Here is an 18,401-nt window from a genome sequence, read left to right as displayed (position 1 = left end):
TAATAAATGTATGCGATGACCATGCATCCTGTCACAAGTTTTCTTGCACTCATGCCAAGTATAACGCGAACGCAAGTTTCTCGGGTAATCCGAGGTCGAACATAGAGACTTGTAGCTCTATGTATGCGGTAATGTGCATGCGGCGATTTAAATAAAAGAATGGAAGGGAGGTTGCTAAGTTAGCCCTACTCCTACTCCTATCTAACAGACAACGTAATGAGAATATGCATGAGAGGTAGAAATATGACAACACTTGACATGAAATAAATGTATGGGAAAATAGATAAAATGTGAAGATGATTTCAATGCAACCCACATACAATAGTAACCCACCTCTCGGTGCGAATGCTACGGCTTCTAATGCTAGAACGTATGCGATATATGCGATAAGTCTATAAGATCAACACACAAGCCTCTATTCTCATTTATGTGATGACAAAGTGACACACACACAAATAAGGCGACCATAAAATATCATACCTATCCCTAGGGAGCATGCGATGCAGTGTTGACAAACAAAGCTTATCTCTAAGTCCTTATCTCTTGGTTATGCAGATCTAATCTTGCTCTCTCGAGTCTAGATTCTAACCTAGCTCTCTCGAGTCATTAGGTTCTTTCTTTAGACTCTCTCTCGAGTAGCTCTAAAGGGGTGTTGGGCACAACATAAAACAAGACAATTGTATGACCTTAGTTGACGCAAGATTATTCCTATCTCTAGTGAACAATGCATATATTGCTTAATGCGTCCAACCACTTACCCTCTTAGGCAGTTGGTTGTTGCTGACTTTACTCAAAGACAAGCAATGCGTTAGCCTATAGACAGGCGTTGCCACAGCTTCACACTAAGAAAATAAGGTTACTCACACACTCATGCAATGCACACCTCTCGATAGGTTGCTACATGCCTCATATCCCTAATCCACATAACTAAGTATGCAGTACCCAAACAATCTCACTAAGTGTTGCAATGAAAGTAAAGGTGCTAAGCAAAGAAGATGGAGATGGAGATGGAGTCGAAGGAAACAGGGACATGCATTGAAAACAAATTGTATTAATTCCTTAATCAAAAAATGTCATATAATACAATATAAGTAAAGAAAGGAAAATGAAATGACCGACTGGAAGCAAAGACTTGATTCCAGCGGATGTGCGTCAAGGCTGCCGATGGTGCCATGGATGGGCGGTGGAGCTGATTCTCTCGAGATCTAGCTCCGATCAAAGGCTCCAGTCGTCACTCGGAATGGATGAAGGAGGTGAAGAACTCTCAAACTTCTTCTCACGCATTTGTCTGGATTGCAAGGATCCACCTTAGGCGAACCTCAGGCGAAAACCATGGATAACTTGAATTTCTACTCATCGGCTTCTATTTATAGAGCTTGGGTCGCCGACAGCATTAATTGGACTGCTCTGAGTCTGACATTCAGCGTGTTAGTCCTTTCTGAACCTCTGCTACTAACAGCGTGTTAGGTGAAATGTCAGCATCATCTTTTGGTTTTTCTCGAGGTAGATGCATTGATGCGTCCATTCCATCAACCTTGCGTTGATCTCATTAGTATGCGTTGTCACGTAGTCATAATCATTTAATGACCGCATTCGCTTAATACCGCAACTCTACACGATGACCGTAATCGCTAGGCGAGCGCAACTCCCATGCGATGGACGCATACGGCTGATTATCGCAACATCCATGCATTGATCGACACGTTCAGCCTTGCGATGGAGTGTTTCTCCGCATGCGATCGTCTATGCGGTGGTCCAGTTTCCGCATTTGCGTCCATTTTCTGTTTTAGCTACAAAAATAGAACATTAAACGTATAATAACGCAAAATAACGGGGTTAGTTGAGATTCAACATGCTGATTGACGCAAGCTCATTTTCCCGTGAATTCCTATCATGATTGTCACATATTCTGCCTAACATCCTTCATAATTCTAAGAAAAAGGCCTAAGATGACATGCATTTCTGCATGTCATCAATAAGGTCGTCAAATTTTTCATGCCATTGTTTAGGAGCTTGTTTTAGTCCATAGAGAGATTTTTCTAATTTACACACCTTATTTTCTTTTCCATGGACTACAAAACTCTTAGGTTGTTTCATGTAAATCTCTTCTTCATGTTCCAAAAATGGTCTTTATGGATCTGATATACTACGAGGTTATAAAAGGCAGAGAGAGAAAACAGGACACGGATTAAGGTAATTCTAGTGACAGGGGAAAAGGTATCAAAGAAATCTATGTTTTCTCTTTGTCTAAAGCCTTTTGGCACTAACCTAGCTTTAAGTTTGTCAACAGTTCCACCAGGTCTAAGTTTCCTCCTTAAGATCCATTTGTACTTATTGCCTTGCAACCTAGGGTAGATCTACTAAGTGTCAAGTCCTATTTGACTCAAGTGAGTCCATCTCTTCATTTATGGCATCTTGCAATAGGTTGACATCTACTGAGGACAGAGCAACTTTTAGATCTTTAGGATATTCTTCTACATTATAGGTCAGAAAGTCATTCCCGAAATCTTTGACGATTTTAGCTCTTTTGCTTCTTCAAGGTTCTGGGTTGGGTTCCTCTCTAGGGTTAGGATTTCTAATTATGGTTAGACCACTTGATCCCGAGCCCCCACTATTCCTTGGTTTAAAAGGAAATCTATCTTTAAAGAAGTCAACATCATTTGACTCAATGATCACTTGGTTCACTAGATCATAGAACCTATAGGCTTTACTATTTAAGGCATAACCTATAAAGATGCACTCGTAAGCTCTCTAGCCAGCTTTCTCCTTTTTCGGTCTGGAATCCTTACAAAGGCTAGACAACCCCATGTTCTAAAGTAAGACAAATTTGGTTTCTTATTCTTAATAATTCCGTAAGGTGAAGTTTTGTTTTTAGACTTTGGGATTCTATTTAGTACATAACACACGGTAAGGATGATTTCACCCCACCAATAAGACGAGGCTCCTAAAGTAAGGAAAATAGAAACTACTAGCTTAGCTAAATTTCTATTTTTCTTTTCAACTTTTTAGTTCATCAGGAGACTAAGGTGCGGTCTTTTCGTGTATTATTCCATATGAGTTAAAGAACCCATTAAAACTATCTGAGTCGTACTCAGTTCCCCTATCATTACGAAGTCTTTTAACCTTTCTATTAAACTGATTCTCTACTTCAGAAACAAAAAGTTTAAAGGCATCAAAAGCATCACTTTTGTTTTACAGCAAATATACAAAAGTAAAATCAGAGCAGTCGTCAATAAAAGTAATGAAGTATCTTTTATTGTTCCTAGTCAAGATGCCATCAAATTCACATAAATAAGAATGAATTAATTCTAGAGGCCCAGAAATCCTAAGTACAGATTTATGTAGAGTTTTGGAAATTTTAGCCTGACTACAATACTCGCATTTATCAAAATCATTTGTGGATAACTTAGGTATATTTCCAACCTAATCATGTTACTAAGTAAATTCTTATTCACATGACGGAGTCTAGCATGCCAAACATTCATAGAACACAACATATACACAGAAGATTTCATTTTATTAAGGTCTAAATTTAATTTGAACATTCCCTCAGTTACATACCCTATCCCTACGAATACATTATTTTTTGTAAAGGTATATAGGTCTATCCCTATAATTTGAGTAAACCTGGCTTTGTTGAGGAGATAGCCCGAGACCAAATTCTTTCTTATCAAAACGTCCTTCAAACGTAAGGGTCTTCCCAGAAGTAAACTTCAGTTCCACCTTGTCGGTTCTAACAACTTTCGTGGAGTGGTGATCCCCCAACAGAATATTCTTATCCTTAGTTTCAATATAAGTTTTAAAGAGACTAAGGTCATGACAGACATGGCGTGTAGCACTATTGTCTATCCACATCCTTCACAACCAACGATCATATTTATTTATGTGATCATGGCGACTAACGGTTCTTCTGTCAGGTTCGCGTGACCAGCAGGACGACGCTTGTTCCTACAGTTCATAACAATGTGCCCAGGTTTATTACAACTAAAGCAGTGGAACTATACCATTTCTCTTGAAAGGTGCTTTTGTTTTTTTCTATTGGTTTAGGTTGCTTGCACACTTGGAATTGTTCGTCTAGAGGCATAGCTTCAATAATTATCTCATGGGCTATCTTCTGAAGTTCATGGGACTGGCCCTCCACGGATTTGTCATCCGTCATCTAGAACTGGAGATAACGGTTAACAACATATTTCTTCGACCCGGCCTTCTCGGTGTCATACTTCTTTTGCAGAGCATCCCAGATATCTTTCGCTGTCTTCATTGTACTGTAGTAGTCATACAGATCATCAGTCAAACCATTTAAAATAAAGTTCTTACAAAGAAATTCTTTCTCCTCCTAGTCAGCAGCTTCTTTTATCATTTGTTCAGTTGGTCCTTCTAGACGGATGATCGGCTTATCTCTAGTACAAGTGTCGGCAACTTTCTTAATATTGAGAAAAAAAAAACATCTTTTGCTTCCACCATTTGAAGTTTGCTCCTTTGAAGCGAAATGGACTGTTGAGGTCAGATGTCATAACATCATTGTTGCTAGTGAGGGTCATTAATGATACGGCAGAAAGCCGTCTTAAATTTGTTGGAAATGGCAAGACCCCTAGATGACGAACAGGACAGCAGCAAATAGTCAGGTCACAGCAATCGAGCAAAGAACAAAACCTACAAAACAGAAGCTCATTTTAGGTTGAGTCGTGGAGATCGCTCTCTTTAAGACGTTTCGCGGCTCTGACCATGTATGCAAGCAGGTTAGGAATATTGTCACGTCGTCCCCAGGTTAAAACAACCGTAAAAAGAAAACCTGATAAAAAATACACTGTTACCAACCAGAACACATACCCTTTTAGACTGACTGCTCGGAAAACGAAAAGTGGAAGAGAAAGAGAGGACAACTTTCGATTGGAGAATGGAATGAGTTGTCTTCTGAACTGCTAAAGGCCACGCCTTTTATAGCCCTTCAACGTGGAACTGCTGCGTGAAAAAGAGGCAGGCAACCATAGAACATGCAAGGGTGTGCTAGAAAAAGCGGTTGGAAGACTCGACCAGAAGAAGTGCGAAGAGGACCAAGTTTTTTCGGTTTTAATTATTAAAAAAGTAGAATAAAAATAATAACATTTTTGTTAAAAAAATAATCATCACACGCATCGCGCCGTGCCTCGCCCGCCTAACCGGACGACAACGCGCATGTGGGACGTCCACCAAACCCCTATTGATCTATTTCCTCACTCCCTCTAAAACATGGGTACCCTTCGAGGCCCAAACCCAAAGCCCAAGGTTGGAGTACAAAAGGGAGACTTTCAAATCAAAATTTTCTAATGTGGGATTTTCTAACCAAAGGTTGGTTCCCCATTATTTTTGAAAATTAAATTTTCACCCAACAATTGGTAATTTGAATTATTTGATTCACGTGTACACTGTTATTTCAACTCTGGTCGATTTATCTAATGAGATTAGAGCACTTACGACAATGGAGGGGAGAATTGCTCTTTCCAGTGGTTTTGTGCTTAAACATGTTTTATTTCTGCCTACTCTATAATGCAATTTGATATTAATGTCGCAATTAATAGATGATGTTAATGTTGGAGATGATGCCCTAAACTCTCATTGAGTCCTGTAATTTGTAAACACTATATTGAATAAACGCTTGTGATGTAATAATATATGATATTTTTCTTCATTATTGTCTATGAAACATGTGATGTTTTATTTGCTTTACCACAAACCAATAAACTAAGATCCCTGGTTGCCGTTGTAACTTAAGCATGTATGTGGAGACATACAAGTGGATCATGATTTAAGTGATAACCAAAAGGGTCTGTAGTATATGAATATAGGAGGGAAACCTTATCCTGATAGCACTACAGATGTGGCCCACTTTGTAGAATAGTTACAAGTGTTGTGACTTGGTATAGATGGTCTGATTCTGATCATTCATGTGGAGACATGCAAGCGAAGGCGTCCTATACAAAGAATTTTGTATAAGACCGGACCATGAAGTATTTAGTGGAATGTCTGGCAGTTAACGGATGGTAGATCTCGTGGCTAAAAAGGTTAGTCAGCTATTCATGTACCGTTGGATCTTCGAGCCACAGGTTCATAAGGTCCCCTTGGTAGCTCAATGAATTCAAGTTGAGAATCATTTTTTAGGTCAGTTTGAAGTGTTCAAATTGACAAGAGGGAGTTTGATTTTATATGATATAATTAAACTGGTCAATTATATATGATATAATTGACATGATGTATGAGATACATTAATTGGAGGAAAATGATATAAATATGATTTATATCGAGTGGAGGAGAAAAGGACTATGGTTTATATGTTGCATATGATGTGATATTAAACTATAGGTTATAAATATAAGATGATTATATTTATTTTTTAATTAAACAATTATAAGATAATTGTTGGTGGTTTTTCTCCATAACCGCATAAGATAATGAGAGGATGCATTCAGTTTTCGGAACTGAAGGATAAAATGAAAATAGTTTTCATTTTGTAAAAAGATCAAACTATCGCTCCACAATTAGTACACTACCCATCATGTAGTAAACGAGAGCATATACGATAGCTCAAGTTGTCCTAAACGATCGTGTACACCCGCCGCTTACCTAAATGATCACATAGTCTTTTCTACACGATCGCGCGCGAGAGCGGTTTCACCTAAACAATCATCTATATGATCAGCCTCGTTTTACTAAATGATCATGCACCTTTTGCTAGACGATCAAGCACCCGTCTATATGATAGACTCCATATCTCTCCCACTTGCTTGGTCGTTGTAAACGATCATTGTTTTGTCCTTCTCTTTACCAAATCCAACATAGCCCACACCTCCTAGATTCTCACTCTGAGAATACTGAGGTTACTGAGTGGTGGTGTCATTCTTGTTGCCTGTTCGTGTTGAAGACCGTTCGGTGGTAGACGACAGTGAGATTTGGTGGGCGATAGTCTTGGCGATCACAACGACAACGTGAGTTGTCGTTCCTGACGAGAGCGAGAGTTCAAAGGAAGAAAAGTTCTTCAAGAGGTATGTCTCTTGTTCCTTTTTTTTTTTTAAGTTTGAAAAGCATGTCGTAATTTGTTAAATGCACAACTGGTATGGTTGTTTGTGAATGCAGTGTTTCTGTCACAATGAATTTGGAACGATCTTGTTACCGCTCATAGGTGCTCTTTGATAAGAGTTCGTTCAGTTAATTTTTTTGTCTGATTTACTTATTCTCAATGTGCTATACAGAACCAACATTCATAGAGCCTGATTGGTGTCGATGAACGAAAGGATAAACTCTATCTTTTTCGCAGGATTTTTATAGCGCTTACACTAAGAGTTCAGGATTTATTTATGTTTTTGAGTTGTGGGCATTAAAGACTGGGACATGCGTCAAATAGAGTGGTAAAGTTATTACCTACAATTAGGTCTAGTTCTGCTAGAAAGAAACTGAATCATGTACGTGTAACTGTTATCAGGCTAAACAAACTAGTGATAGTTTTTTTTTGTTAGTGATAATAAGGTAAGTCGTATATTTGACCTTATTCATTGTGATTTGTCGGGGCCATATACCAATATACCATCTCCCTATTAGGTTATTTCACTTTTTTTTTTAGTGAAAAGCCCAAAAATTAAGACCATTAAATGGGCAAAGTAGGTTTTATTTTAAAACTTTTACATCAGCCGATGTTTTTATACACACGCAGATCAAGGACAGTGAAAAACGATTAGAAAGTTTCATCCGACCAGCAGCGATTTTCCACACACACGCAATGCACACCTCTCGATAGGTTGCTACATGCTTCATATCCCTAATCTACATGACTAAGTATGCAGTACCCAAGCAATCTTACTAAGTATTGCAATGAAAGTAAAGGTGCTAAGCAAAGAAGATGGAGATGGAGATGGATATGGAGATGGAGTCGAAGGAAACAAGGACATGCATTGAAAACAAATTGTATTAATTCCTTAATCATAAAATGTCATACAATACAGCAACCATTTGGGGATTGACCCATGGTCCGATCAAGCTGAAATTTTGATAGCATGTTCTTAACATGATGGCCTTTAATCTGGACGGTGGAGATTTCGTTTAGAGCTACCTGCATTCAGATACCGTGGATAATTGGTTAGCACTTCAAGTTAGACGTTTCTAATTCTATTCTTCACTATTCATTGCCGTTTGTAGCCGAGATTGTTAATCTTGAGATATATTTGTGTATGCCTTTAGTTGTGACTAGAGAGAATTTGTTTATACCCATTATTTGATTATAGTGGGGATTTTGACTTTGGTCCGTGGTTTTTTTATTCATCACATTGAGGAGGTTTTTCCACATTAAAATTCCTCGTGACCTTACTTGATTATTATTGTTGTTTCTAGTTCATTAGTATTCTATTAGATTCACGCAAGAGTGAGATAATTGATCCAAAATATATAGTATTTATCCTAACAAGCGGTATCAAAGCGTTGGTTAAATTAATTGTGATTATCTTGTGTTGAATAATGGATACTAGTTCAGCTAAGATGGTTACCCTTAATGGGTCAAGTTATCAATTTTGGAAAATAAAGATAGAAGATATTTTATATGTGAATGATTTTCATCTTCCCAATTTTCTGAAGAGAAGTCTGATGATAAAACTAATAAAGAATAGGAATTATGTCATAGGAAATGTGTTGTATTAGCAGACTATAGGTAAAAGCTAATTTTCTAAATCATATTGGTGATGAAACTCATGCATGGACTATGTGGAACAAGTTTGAGTTGCTATGTGCTCTAAAATTAGTAATAATAAAATGTTTCTGATTAAACAAATGATGGAGTTGAAGTATCAAGATGGAACACCCATGTTAGATCACTTTACATTCCAAGGTATCATGAATCAGTTATCTAGGATGAATATCAAGTTTGAGGATGAGATACATGAATTATGGATCCTTGGTACATTGCCAGACTCATGAGAGATACTTAGAACTTCTTTATCAAACTCAACCCCAAATGGTGTACTAAGTACGTACTTAGTAAAAGGTAGCATGTTGAACAAGGAGATGAAAAGAAAGTTACGAGGCTCTTCTTCATCGTCCAATATTCTTGTTACTAAAAAAGGAGGGGGTAAGCGTAAAGGTCCGAGGGGTAAAGGCAGAAGCAAAAGTAAAAGTGGTCGATTTGCAAATATTGAGTGCCATTATTGCCATGTGAAAGGGCATATAAAGAAGCATTATTGAAAATTAAAAAGGGACAGTAAAAATGATAAGTGCAAGAAAAAAAAGAATGACGATAATAGTGATGCAGGTACAATTACTATAGCCACCAATGATTCTTATATCTTATTTGACATTGATGTTAAAAATCTTGCTACACAACAGAGCAGTTAGGAGATTGACAGGGGTGCCTCAATTCATGCTATATCAAAGAGGGAATTCTTTTTATCCTATACACCTTGTGCTTTTCGCAGTGTTAGGATGGGTAATGATCGATCAACAAAAGCAGTTGGCATCGGAGATGTACACTTGAAAAATACGAATGGTTCTAAGCTAATTTTGAAGAATGTGAAGTGTAAGGATACGTGAGTACCAATTGCGGAAAAAATTGTGTCCTAATGTCAATTTTACATAACACACAAAGAATATATGCGACGAAAACATAATACACATGATCAATTAAGCATACATATATATACAGAAATTAAGAAAAAGAAAAGATTCGGAAAATGTACCTTTGAAGACTGGTCTCTTCACGATTTCCTCTAAAAAAATTTCGAATACGAACAATAAAAAACACAGCAACAAGTGCTCAAAACCAACAGACACCACCACGTGGAGACATTGGTATTCTCGAGGTAGATAACCGTAGAGAGTTTGTGGGTTTCTTTGAATAATTCTGAGAGGGAATGATTTTATTTTAAGAGAAAAAACACTTTTCCAAAACCTTAAAAAATTTCAATATTTTTAACACCTTCCAACTCCAACGCATTTTTGAGTATTTATAATAGTGCAAGTGGAAGATGAAAGAACCTTTCTTTTCATCTTCTAATAGTAATGATAGAATTTATTGAAGAAAATGAAAGGTTTATAAGTTATATGAAGAAATGAAATGTTTGTGTAATTTATTGAAGAAAATATATATAATTGAATAAAACTAATTTTCATTTAATAAATGTGTACTTTAATTAACAACCTATTTTATGTAACTAAAAAACATACATGTAGTTAAATAAAACTAATTTTTATTTAATTTATATATATACTTTAATTTAAGATTATATATATATATATATAAACAAATTCTCTCAAATATTTAATATGAATCAAATTCATATTAAGGTTTTTTTTTCTCTCTCTCAAATTATATTTCATACAATTTTATATAAATAATTCTCTTTATTAATTTGAACAATTCAAATTAATCCAAATTAATTCAAACTCTTTGATTAATTTAACCAACTTCTATTAACTGTCAGTCACTCCATTAAAGACTGACAGTTGCACTATTCGCACTACATATATATTTCTGTGTCCATTGGATATAACCAATCGACTATGTGTTAACCCTTCACAAATTGCTCATAAGTACAATTGGGCCAAAATTACCGTTTTTCCCTTGTAGTCACATCTAACTTCTTAAGTACCATTGATCCCTCTAATGAACTATAAGTCATAGTCCAACTATGACCAAACCTCTTTGGGGCTAAAAGAGGGTGTGGTGTCACATTGTTCAAGTCCCGAAATCAGCTCTTAAGGGAGCAATTTATCTACAGTCTATAATTATAGAGAATGAGAGAACTTCTTCTTGTGTAGCTATGTTCTCAACTCTCTACTCAGACAAATCCCCAAAATGGTAGGCATATTGAGTTGACAAAACTGGCCACTCTCACCCATACAAATCAAATGACCGCCTTAATAGGCTTACAACTCACTCAGGATTCAGGTCAAGTCACCTATGGTCATCTTGATGAAATGCAAGTCTTATCTATCAACAGTATTATATAGAGAAACTATACATTTTGTAGTTTGGTCTTATACAAGCTCTTTGCATAAAACATCCCTACTCACATGTCTATACATGAATGATCAGGATCAAATCATTTGTAGCTATTTACAACAATTGTAACAACTACAAAGCAAACTGTATTCATGGTGTCACCAGGATAAAATACCCAGCCTTATCCATCTACTACAGACCGTTTGAGTTATCATTTAATCATGATCCTTCTGTATGTCTCTACATACATGTTTAAGTTTTAGAAAATAACTCTAGATCTTAGTTTATTGGTTTTTGTAGATAAATGCAACTAAATGATAAATAAAATACCACTTTATTTTATTAGATAAATACATTGTTTGTACAATAAAATTACAACTACAAAACCCACGAGATTTAGGGTATTTACTCTACATTCCTTATATTCGCATGAATTTAATTTCTACAGGTAAGCTTGATGATGAAGGTTTCTGCAATACCTTCTATGGTGGTAAATGGAAGCTTACTATGGGCTCCATTGTGGTAGCTAAGGGAGAGAAATATTTCTCATTGTATTACATGGAAGTTACGATCACTGATTGTGATATAAATACGGTGGACGATGAAGCAAGTATTGAGCTTTGGCATAAAATACTTAATCACATCAGTGAGAAGGGTTTGAAGATATTAGCGAAGAAAAATCATCTTCCTGATAGAAATAGTGCACCCTTAAAAAGGTGTCCTCGTTGTTTAGTAGGAAAACAGACAAGAGTTACTTTTAAGTCATCTTAGCATTCAAGAAAATCAAATGTACTAGACTTGGTACATTTTGATCTTTGTGGTCATATGAAAATAAAAAAAACACTTAAAGGTACGTCATATTTTGTAAAGTTTTTCGATGACCATTTAAGGAAAACATGGGTTTACACCTTGAAGACTAAAGATTAGGTGTTACAGGTGTTCAAATAGTTTCAAGTCCTTGTTGAGAGAGTAAAAAGTTGAAGTGTATTAGGACTGATAATGGAGGTGAATATCATGGACCTTTTGATGAGTATTGTAGAAATCATGGTATTAGGCATTAAGACACCTCCCAAGAATCCTCAGTTAAATGGGATAGTTGAACGAATGAACAGAACACTAGTTGAGAGAATGAGATGCTTGCTTTCTTAGTCACAATTATCACAATTGTTCTAGGGTGAAGCATTGAATACAATTTTACATGTTTTGAATTGCACACCATGTGTTGGGGTTGATGCCTTAAATCTCGTGGTCTTGTAGTTTGTAATTGTATTGTACAAACTTCTTATTTATCTAATAAAATAAGAAGTATTTTATTTGATATTCAATTGTATTAACCCATTAAAACCAATAAACTAAGATCCACGGTTATCTTCTGTGACTTAAACACGTATGTGGAGACATACAGATAGATCAAGTTAAGTGATAACCTAAACGGTTTGTAGTAATTGGATAAGGTTGGGTACCTTATCTTTGTGACACTATGAATTCGATCTGCTTTGTAGCTATTACAATTGTTGTAAAGTGGGACAAATGATCTGATCCTAATTATTCAAGTGGAGACATGTGAGCAAAGGTATTCTATACAAAAAGTTTGTATAAGACCGGACCACAAAATAAACAGTCTCTATATATAACATTGTTGCTAGAAGAGACCTACATTTCACTAGGATGACCATAGGTGACTTGACCTGAATCCTGAGTGAGTTACGAACTTTTGCCTATGAAGGTGGTCCTTTGATGTACATGGGTGAGATGGCTAGTTTCGTCGACTCAATATGCCTACCCTTTTGAGAATTCTTTTGATTAGGGAGTTGGGAATGTAGCTATACAAGAAGAAGTTCACTAATTCTCTATATTTAGAGTAAGTAGAGAAATTGCTCCCTTAAGGGCTAACTTTGGGGTTTGAATAATGTGGCGACACCCTCTATTGGCTTGAGAGGAGTTCAGTTATAGTTGGACTATAACTTATTGTTCATTAGATGGATCAATAGTACATGAGGAGTTAAAAGTAAACTACAAGGACAAAACGGTAATTCTGGTTCAGTTTTACTTATGAGCAATTTATGAAGGGTCAACGCACGGTTGATTGGTTATATTCAATGGACACAGAATTATATTTGTAGCACGAAGAGTGCAGTTATTGGTCTTTAGTAGAGTGACCGGCAATTAATGGAAGTTGATTAATTTAATCAAAAAGTATAATTAATTAATCAATCAAGTACCATTAGAGCTTCAATTTATATGTCTATAAGGTCCCCTCATTAGCTCAATTGGGATGAGAATCGAATTAATTTTTTATTAATTTGAATTGTTCAAATTAATAAAGGGAATTAATTATATAAGATATAACAGACATAAAATTAATTTGAGATATAATTAATATAATGTATATGATACATTATAATATAAAGTTTTATTTGAGAGGAATTAAATATTTGAATATGATTCAAATATAATTGGATGAATGTGATTCATATAAAAACTATAGATTAAATTTAATATGAATGTAATTCATATTAAATACTATAGGTTAAATGAGAGAATATTAAATTATAGGTTATATTATATGTGTAATAATATAAATTATAGCATACGCGTTATATTAGATATAACATATAGTTTTAATATTATTGAATTGGTTAATTTATATATATATTTATTTATTTATTTATTATTTTAATTTAAAATGTTTTTAAATTAATTTTTCTTCTAGGAAGTTATTTTAATAAATCCTTCCCCTTGATTCTCTCATTGAACGTGGAAATGGGGAGTTTTTCTGGTGTATTATTCATCTTCTTCGTTCACTTAAATGTAGAAGACAATCTCTCCCAATTTAACTTTTCTGTGAAGAATTCTTACTCTAAAGTACAAATAAAATTTCTTCCCTCCCAAAATTAATTTTCGCAAGCCCACACACTTTACTCAATTCTCACCATTTGAGAATACTAATAACAGGCAGAAATGCACGTTATCATAGTGCTAAGTTCTTAAACAATGCTGGCTTGCGTTGATAAAATATGTTAGATTGCGTCCAAAAAGCATTAAATTCATAACATTGCGGTTGCATCTGTTCATCGCATAGAAACAGTTAATTTTTGTATTTTTATACAGAATGTGCATTAACACAAGGCGAAAAGAGCTATCATAAGAAATCAACGGACGAGCACAGCATTACCGCAAAGCTTTGCGGTGATTTGTGTTCGCAAACATCTACTCAAGAAAGATTGCCGCATGGAGCCGGTGCAACTTGGTGGGCGCATCTGAGTGAAAGGCATAATTAATCACGATGGGACAGAAAGCTGATGACAGTCGAATCCGAATTAAGTAGACAGCCGCTAACGATAACAAGTACATTCAGCTTTTCGGTGACAAATATTCAACGCATCAATCAGGGAATTAAAGCTATCCCATCTGTGCAATCATAAGAGAGAAGCCACCTTTCACCCTAGAAGCTCTGTAAATAACAAAGGCATCCTTCAAAAAAAGGGTTCACCAGCTTACGAGTTCGGAGAGTTAGAGAATTTTTCCTTAGATAGTTTAGCCTTGTTCTTAGATTTTCTTTAATTCTAAGGCGGAAGCGAGAGAAGGAAGTTGTGTCGATAGATCGTTCCGGTAAGCTTGAGAGAGCGTCGGAACCTTCAAGATCAAAGAGAGGGCCAGCTCCTGCGGAAGCAGGAATATCTTTTGAACCGAATAGAGATTGCTAGTGTAAAAGTCTCGGTCAGCAAGGGATTTCTACCAGGCTCTCTACCTTTATCTTCTATTGTTATTTTGTACTCAAACTCATTTATAGAAATGGAATTTACTTCTCTATATCTGTTCACTCTCTATTTCTTACGCATGAGTAGATAAATTTGTTGAATGGGTTGAGAAGCACTTAGCTAGCATAATTGGGGATCTTCATTCTATGCGATTATCTTGTATTATGTATGCTTCATTCGTCCATTAGAAATACTCGGGAGGGTAGTTTAAGGATAGGATCTAGACTTGGAAAAGTCAAGTTAGAATCTAGACTCGGGAGAGTCAGATTAGAACGCATAATCAAGAGGTAGGAGCTTAGGAATAAGCACTGTTTGCTATTAACGCATCGCATGCATCTTAGAGATAGCATATGATTGTGTGCGGTCACCTTGCCTTTGTGCATTTTGCATCATCGCATAGGAAAAGAGTAGAGACTTAGGAATAAGCTCTATGGACACTTTTGCATTCAACACATATGTCCTATACTTAGGAGCACCGCATTTGTATTGGAAAATGACTTGCTGTGCATGGTTGTAGCATGATCGCATAGTCTGACGCATTCCCAAGTAATGCTAGCTAAAGACCTTCTCAATTCGTTCATCCACATACTCAATGCATCTATTACACAACTAAACTTTCCTCAAATCTGCCGCATTTGTTTATTTTTCATTATCGCAATCAATAAAACCAAACAACTATTTGAGTTACCGATTACTGCAAAGTTTTCTAAAAATAACGCATCAAATTTTTGGAACCGTTGCCAGGGACTTCGGCAAAATAGTGTGTTAACGGTAATTTTTCTGATTTCTTTGCAGACTCTCAATCTCTGGCGAATTACGACCCGAAGATTGAGAGGATGTTCAAATGGAGATTAAGAGACCGGCAACAACAATATTCAGATAAAGAAGAGATGGCGCAGTAGCTTGGAAACGGAGCACCAAACGAAAATAACGTCATGGCGATTCCAATCCTGCTGGAAAACGATCGCAATAGGCCCATTAGAGACTATGCATTGCTAAACCTTTGTGATTTCTCTCCAGGAATCATGAGGCCTACCCTCGATGGAAGCAGATTCAAAATGAAACTGGTGATGTTGCAGATGATCCAGACCGCAGCACAATTCGGAGGACGGTGTGGCAAGGACTCGCACACCTACCTCCGAAGCTTTATAGAAATTCGCAATACTTTTCTGTTCCCAAACATCTCTACTAAAGAAGTTGGACTAACTTTGTTTCCATTTTCTCTTTGTGATCAGGTAAGAAAATGGGTGTATTCCCTCGAGCCAAGAGAGATCACTTCATGGGAATGGGTCGTAGAGAAATTTATGAAGAAATACTTCCCACCTACTGATAATGCTAGACAAAGAAAACTCATAACTAATTTTTAACAAGACATGGACGAATCGCTCAGTGATGCTTGGACGAGGTTTAAGAGATTGGTCTGGGAATGTCCACACGATGGATTGCCAGACTGCCCTCAGATGGAAATCTTTTATCATGGTTTAAATCCCGTTTCGTATACCGCTGCCAATGTGGAAGCCGCTGGTGATCTGCTTGACAAAACGTATGAGAATATCTTGGATCTCATCTCTAAAAATCACGAGGATTTGAGAGAGAGTGATCAGAGACTGAGAATCAAGGATAATGACGCAAGTAATGATGCTATTACTTCACTACAGAATCAGGTGACAGCAATGATGAACTTAATTTAGGAATATCGATCAGCAGCCCAACACCGCAAAATAGGCAATTAAACACAATTAGTCAAAATATCACAAGGTATGCAACTTGCAATGATGGGCACACAATGGAAGAATGCCCACAGAATCCACAACCTATTTACTTTGTGAAAAATAATCCATTTTCTAATACCTACAACCTGGGTGGAGAAACCACCCCAATTTTGCATGGAAGAATTAGTAGCAGAATTTCCAATCTGTGGCACAAAAAGATGGGCCACTTGGATTCTTCCCCCGGAACAATGGTCAGACAAGAAATCAAGGCAGTAGCTCGCAACCGCCACAATCATCCTCCTTGGAGACCTGTTGAAGCAATACATAGAGAAAAACGAAATTGTGCTTCAAATTCAGGCTACGTCTATCTGCAATCTAGAATTACAGATGGGCCAGATTGCAAGCAATCTAAAGAACAGACCACAAAGGGCTCTGCCGAGTTCAACAGAACTCCCACACAACCATAGGAGATCAGGTAAAGAGCAATGTCAAGTCGTGACATTGCAAAGTGGAAAAGTTGTGGAGGGAGAAAGAAAGGAGCCTAGCCAGATTACTCCAATTGCTGCAGAACCTGAAATTGCGGTGACACAAGAAGAAGAAGGAGAAAAAGAAGCAATAGAGCTAGAAGTTGCGTCCACCTCAAAGCCAACAGAGAAGATGACTGTGAGAGTACAGTTACCACCTTTCCCGCAGAGATTAAGAAAGAAAAAGATGAAGAGGTACAGTACCAACGCTTTCTGTCTATGTTAAAATAATTACATATTAATATTCCATTCACTGAAGTGATTGAGGAGATGCCTGCATACGTGAAGTTTCTAAAGGAAATGGTAACCAAGAAGAGGGGAGTTGGTAAGTTTGTCACGGTGGTGTGAAATCCATAATTCCATCGAAGATGAGCGATCCTGGGAGCTTTACTATACCTTGCTCCATAGGAGGACTGTACATCGGGCAAGCCTTGTGTGACCTTGGAGCCATCATCAATTTGATGCCTCTGTCGATCTTTAAGCAGCTAAATGTGGCGCCCACGACCGTGACTCTCCAACTCGCAAATAGATCTCTGATCACTATAGACAAATTCATCCAGAGGGGAAGGTGAAGAACATGCTGATCACTATAGACAAATTCATCCTACCAACCGACTTCATCATCTTGGATTACGAGGCCGGAAAAGATGTGCCCATCATCCTAGGGCGACCGTTTTTATCAACAGGTCGTGCCCAGATTGATGTGCATAAAAAGGAGATCACTTTGAGCATAAATGGACAGAAGTTCAAGTTCAACATCATCCGTGCCATGAAGTTTCCTGACGATGAAGACCTGCCTGACTCAAACGATGACCAGAATTTGATTGAAGAAGAAAAGCTTGATGAAGAGAATGAAGAAGAGGATGCAAGTGCATCCATTGCTGCTTGTAATGCGATCATAACAAAAACAAGCAAGGAAGAAGAGATGACCGCAAACCGAGAAGAAGAGCTAACAGAAAAAGAAGAAAGAAAAAAAACTTAATTGTCTCTAGTAGAACCACCAACAATGGAATTAAACACCCTGTCGAACCACCTCAAGTACGCATTTTTGGGGCATAATGAGAAGCTGCAGTAATTATTTCCTCCGAACTTAACGAAGACCATGAGAATGCATTGATGAGCATTCTAAGGAAACATGTGCGAGCAATTGGATGGATGCTCGTCGACATTCAAGGAATCAGTCCAGCATACTGTATGCACCGAATTTGTCTTGAAGAAAACCATAAGGCAACGATCGAACATCAATGCAGGCTTAATCCTGCGATGAAAGAGGTTGTTAAAAAGGAGATCATTAAATGGTTATATGTGGGCATTATTTATCCTATAGTAGATAGCACGTGGGGCAACCCTGTTCAGTGTGTGCCAAAAAAGGGTGTCATGACGGTAGTCTCAAACGAAAATAATGAGCTAATACCGCAAAGGATCGCCACTGGGTGGCGCATTTGCA

General features: G+C 37.0%; 1 non-coding gene across 1 annotated transcript; it reads right to left on the bottom strand.

Moving 5' to 3' along the window:
• Window positions 1–16,055: 16,055 nt before the first annotated feature.
• Window positions 16,056–16,162, bottom strand: LOC120082313. Its single transcript, XR_005483143.1, has one exon. It is a non-coding gene; the product is annotated as a small nucleolar RNA R71 (small nucleolar RNA).
• Between the last annotated feature and the right edge of the window lie 2,239 nt (window positions 16,163–18,401).

This window comes from Benincasa hispida, chromosome 7 (assembly GCF_009727055.1).
Source record: "Benincasa hispida cultivar B227 chromosome 7, ASM972705v1, whole genome shotgun sequence".
NCBI lineage: Eukaryota > Viridiplantae > Streptophyta > Magnoliopsida > Cucurbitales > Cucurbitaceae > Benincasa > Benincasa hispida.
The sequence above is the reverse complement of the archived record's forward strand: the minus strand, read 5'-3'. Positions and strand labels throughout refer to the sequence as shown.